Consider the following 5683-nt stretch of genomic DNA (forward strand, 5'->3'; position numbering starts at 1 on the left):
CAGCTGCCTTTGTCTGGTGTCCACAGCTCCATAGTGACAGTAGTTGACTGTCCGTGGAGTCATTGTAGGAGGACGACCACTGCAGCCCTGATCAGTGCTGCTGTGGCTCCTTCTGGACCTCCTGGTTCCTGCTCACACTGGGCTGCACTGGGTTCTAGCTGCTCACTGGTCTTCTGGATCCTTTTCCATCTTTGTCCAGTCTCACAATCACACGGTTCAGCCATGATGTAAGCATGCAGAACGTTCTGCTGTCCACAGCTCATTTTAGGACCATGTTCATGTCATCATGAAATCACAGGTGGACGCAGTTCACTTTCAGTCATCACAGGGTTTCTAACTTGTGCATCAGTGACCACAGGCAGATTGACTTTTGTTGCACTGAGTTTTATACTTTCATGTAACTGTCAGCACAGTCTTTCTAAAGTTTTTGTTTTTAATTGTTCATAAATTCACCTACATTAATTGTCATCTTGGAAATCTTGCATTCATTGAAAGTTCATCCAGTTTTGAATTATTTAAATTAATCAAAACCAAAGTGACGACCTCTAGTGACACCCGGCCGTCTGCCTGTTGATCTTGAACACAACCGCACTGTTCCAACTAATTTGGCCAGTTTTGGTGAAGTCTCCCCGGTGGACACGTAGCATTGACAGGATATAAACCGTTCCTTCTAACAAGCAATGCGCTCTCGTCTTCCGTCACAAACTTTTACGTGAGCTGCATCCTGTGTGTCGTATTTGTGGCTGGAAAACGAACTTTGGGGGCATTAGCGCCACCTCCTGGGCTCGAGCGTATGCACGAGCGTCACTGATGTACCAGAAATCAGGGAACTGAGAAAGGTGTGAATGAATCTTATTTTTTCTGTATTTACTTAATTCAAACTTAACACATTGAAGTCCCAGCCCTGACAAAGTTGAACGTACTCGAGATCGATCTCAGGAGCACTTCTGGAAAATCAAGTTTTACTCCGACTGAGCGGACGGAGGATTTTATTTCAAGATTAAGACCACAACTGGACTGGGTCTTCCTCGTGACTTGGTCTCGGTTTCGGTGGTCTTCACTGCAACACTACAGCAACCTGATTGTACTCTGGAGCACTAAGGGCTCATGTCATTGGTTTCCAGATCAAAAGTTTGCTCAAACACGCCAACAACAGTTTCCACAGCCAGAACAAGACAACAACTCGAGTTTCAACCTTGAAATTAATATGTTTGCCATCTTATGCTGTTGAGAATTCAGAAAAACCAGAGCAACATCAAAGTATTTACCTTTCGCTGGAGAGTCGCTTCAGGCTGACGCTGAATCATCCAGGCTGCACCTCATTTACCAAAGCGCTTCCCTTTTTTTGTAGTCATTTGTGTGTTTTATCAGCGACACGGCTGAACACTCACGACCACTTTTATATAATGTGAAGGTCACAACTGAAACAACTTTAGGACGCAGCAGCAAGTTTCATGTTTTGTTTGAGCATTCCTTAAAGATAACTCGGCGTCGGGAGGTTTTGTCTGCAGAGCTGATCCCCGGTTACAGAGAAATAAAAACGGTTTAAAGTGATAAAGTCCGAGTTGAGGAGGGTTTTACGACTTTGTAGGGAGGAAGTGAGGACTCTCAGGACGGCAGCAAGCATGAAAAGAGGTAGTGAGCATGCAAATACAGGAGGAAACCTGTAAATGTAGGGGGGAGAAAAAGCTCAGTGAACTGTCACTTTCCTCATTTCTACACCTCACGGCCTCATTTTGCTGCACCGATACTTTTGAGAAAATAACTGATTCGCGACAACGGCTAAGTTTATTGTATGTGGGTCTTTGTGAAACTCATGCATCTGAACGCTGTTAACGCACCGCTGCATGCACAGGACCGTGACCACGACGGCTTCCCCTCAAACCGACACTCGACCAGGCTTACAGTGGTGTCAGGCCAACGGCGAGTCGGAGAAACAGATTCAGTCGTTTGAAATAAAATAACTCGGTTGGAACATAAAATTGAAAAGAAGAAACAGAAACGGAGGAAAGTGCTGTGACTGATAAAAGAATAAAATAAAATATCAACACACAGATGCAGACGCCTGTAACGGAAGCTTGTTTACGTATCGGATTGGTGTAAGAACATCCTGCTGTATTTAAAATCAGCTCCACTTTCCCAAATAGCTGCTAAAGGACATTAAATATTGGCTCCATCTCCAAAATGACAAAAACAAGTGGAAGGAGATCTTATTAGTATTTCACATGAAAGCTGAGCTTTTGTTGTCTTTATTTACCGTGTGGGTGTGTGTGTGTGTGTGTGTGTGTGTGTGTGTGCAGATATTCTTCCTCTGTAGGTTTTGAGTTACACCGTTTCCGTGTCACTTTCAGGGCATTGTTCGGCGTTTCAATGTGCTCCGGCTTCCCAGACTGTTTGTGTGCACCTTGTAGTTTTCAAGTTACCTGTAGCTTTAGGTCCCAGAGGAGCATTTAAAACAGAGCGTGATACATTAAATCTTTTGTTATCTTATCGGACGCTGTTTTTTTTTTTTTTTTTTTAATCGTTATTGTGAATATCTGGGTCACAGGCTGGGTTTTGGGACCACTTGAGTCCGACTGGGTCAGGTAGCATATCATCCGGTACATGCAGCGTTCGTGGAGCTATAAAATCTCGTAAACCTCCAGACTGAAAGGCTGCTGAAGCTACAGATGCTGCGTCGCCTCCCGACTCCAAACCCTTCACATCGGCTGCTCTGCTGCACCGAACCTTTTTAGTTCGGCTGCACCGGCTCATAATCTGAGAGACTTTTTGTAATATTTGACATCTTTAACCTGGAGCAAAGGTGCAGATAAATGTTATCCACTTCATTTACAGTTTCATCCACAGACAGATGGATGATCCGGGACTACAGCCAGCGTACATGGATAAATAGGCTAATAAAGGGCTCAGATTTAACAGAAAATCTTTTGTCTCCATTGTCGATAAATCTTTTCATCGTTTCTGACTCCTCACTGCTGCCTGACGCTGAACTAAAACAATCATCAGTACCCTGGATGTGGTTCTGGTTCTGATCATTCACCAGAGGAAACTTTACAAGTGCATTCTGGGTAAAACTTTCCAGGTCCATATCAGCATGTGTGATGGTGGTTGGTCAGAACCAGTTCTAGACAATGGGAGGAACGTTTATACCATCATTTGACACCAGGACCATCTACAGACAGGACTCATAGCTGTATTTAGTCTATATTGAGCCATTAGATCCAGTGTTGAGACACCTGGATGGATGTAGAACTGATCTGGTGTCAGGTTCTACCAGAACCCAGATGTGTTCTTCCTCCTAAATGTCATGTGTCTATCTGCTGCACTGATGAAGTTTTGAGGCTCAGAACTGACGGAAGAAGTCCATTAAAGTGATCAATCTGGAGCCTCCTCTGTGGACTTCAAGGACCTGGACCTCTGGAACATTCACAGTCTGAAGGTAGAACTCCGGTCAGTAGATAAAGGTGCTGCACATCCAGAGCCAGATGTTCTGAGGAGGTCAGCCTGAAGGCACAGATGGATTTTTTCACAGAATGACGCAATGCTAAACCACCAAAATCTGCAGTTCCCCGATTGTCCTCCAAAAGTGAGCCAATCCCCAAAGACCTCCCTGTTAAAAGTGAGAGTGTTTGATGAGTTTGTTTGATGCGTTTTGTGGGTTTTGGATAAAAAGCAGCTCGTTTTGTACAGTCACGGAAAAAATGACCAGACCACCTTGTTTTCTTTCTTTCATTTTAATTCCTGGTACCACTGAAGGTCTGTTACCTGAAGAATACAATGAACACGACACAAAATGCAGCTGATTCCATCATCTTTTATGTCCTGTGTGACCTGCTCCAAGATCTCCAAGACAGACGTTCATTACTTTAAGAAACAACCAGCCCACCGTGGTGCTACCACATCGCTAGCTGGTGGCAGCAGGAAACGTCTTCCTACCCACCAGATGACCGAGCACTCATCTGTTCTGTGTCAGGAATCATCGTCAGACCTCCAGGGACCCTAACATGAGTGGCCACTGTGGAGACATGGGACTTGTTGGAAACCGACTTGTTGAAGCTGGTCTGAAGTCACACAGGACACAGAAGAAGCCCTTCATCAACCAAAGGCAGAGGAAAGCCCGGTTCCTCTCTGCTGGGACCACAAGGATTGGACTGGTGATGGTTGGGCTCAGGTTCTCTTTAGGGATGAACCCAATGTTCAGCTGATGCCCACTCCAGCCCACTTCCTGGTTAGGAGGAAGCCTGGAGGAGCCTCCAGACCAGACTGTCCTGCCCCTACAGTAGAACATGGGGGTGGATCAGGGACCATCTGGGCTGGTTCCAGTTTGGGTGGAACAGGGTGAATGGACCAGGTCATGTACAGGCTACTCTGGAAAACAGTCTTCTGCCATCAGCTGGAAAACTCTTTCCTGCCTCCAGTGACTGGATTTTCCAACCAGACGATGCCCCTTGGCACACGGCGAGGTCAGCTAAAGCCTGGATGGAGAACCAGAACACTGGAACCATGCCTTGGCCTGCTCCGTCACCAGATCTACATCCAACTGAAAACCTGTGGAAACCATCAAAGGCTAAATGGAGAAGCACAAGCCCACAAACAAATGTGTGAAACTATGGTTCTGCCATCAGGTACTAACTCCTGTGTGCATCATGTGACTAAAACAGACAGAAAAGAAAACATGGAATGTCTAAAAGCTCTGTTCTGGCAGCATTATGGTATAGCTACTGATGGAAGGACTTCAGTGGTTTTGGTTATTATCTAGAGAACCCTGGAACATGTCTGATATCAGCTCTCAGATTAAACTCTTATGAGCTATTTTTGTTGTTATCATTAAATTTGTCTAAACAAATGTACCTTCAGTGGTTCCAGGCATTAAAATGAACAAGACATGGAAGAAAACAAGGTGGTCTGATCATTTTTTTCATGACTGTGTGCAATAAAGATGTAGACGGCGGCGTCCGCACACCGGGGGGCGCTGCAGGAAGTGCTTGGTTAAATTGCACATTCATGCTGCCACGGTTCTCAGCCAAAGGACGTCCATTTCTGTGCCTGTGACCTTAAAGTGGTTCAGATCTTGTGACATGAGGTGGCCTCAGTTACTCAGCGATAAGGGTATTAACGTGAGTCATATACAACAATATAACATAATAGGCAGAATCAGAAACCAAACAACTCGTAGATTCTCTGTTGTTTTGGCCAGATAATATATAATATATGATATGACATGATATGATATGATGTATGATGTGATACAGCTCATCTCAAGAGGTCACAGTGTTTAAATTGTCTGAGACCCAGATTTGCACAATGCAAGGATGTAAGATAAGAGCACATTTTGATGTAATTGAAATAATTCTTTTGAACCTAAAGTTACAGCTAACCTGAAAGCTAGAAGGTGCAAACAGAGGGGACGTGATTTTGGGAAGGCCAGACTCGATGAGCCGACACGAACAATGCGATGAAAGTGACACAAAAGCGATGTAACCCAAAGCCCATTGTGACTGCAGCAATCCGGGAAAGACACACAATAGCTTGTTTACGACGAATAAGTAAGGTAGAGGTGAAGGGATATGTGCTGAAAAGAGCCATTGTTAATGTGACACTTGGCCTCAAGGCTACAACGAAGTTCTGGGAAATGGAGACAAGCCAGCGATCTGCAGGATAAAAGGCCGACGAGCAGTGGAGG

The 5683-nt window shown here is 44.9% G+C and overlaps 1 protein-coding gene across 1 annotated transcript in view; it reads right to left on the bottom strand.

Annotated features, from left to right (window-relative positions):
* LOC103373033 (toll-like receptor 2) overlaps positions 1–1450 on the bottom strand; it is an 11574-nt gene extending 10124 nt beyond the window's left edge. Inside the window, exon 1 of the mRNA XM_008302831.1 lies at positions 1269–1450. The gene's annotated coding sequence lies outside the window, so the exon portion shown is untranslated. The remainder of the gene's footprint in view (positions 1–1268) is intronic.
* Positions 1451–5683: the final 4233 nt, after the last annotated feature.

This window comes from Stegastes partitus, unplaced genomic scaffold (assembly GCF_000690725.1).
Source record: "Stegastes partitus isolate 25-593 unplaced genomic scaffold, Stegastes_partitus-1.0.2 Scaffold1888, whole genome shotgun sequence".
In the NCBI taxonomy this organism is placed as follows: Eukaryota; Metazoa; Chordata; class Actinopteri; family Pomacentridae; genus Stegastes; species Stegastes partitus.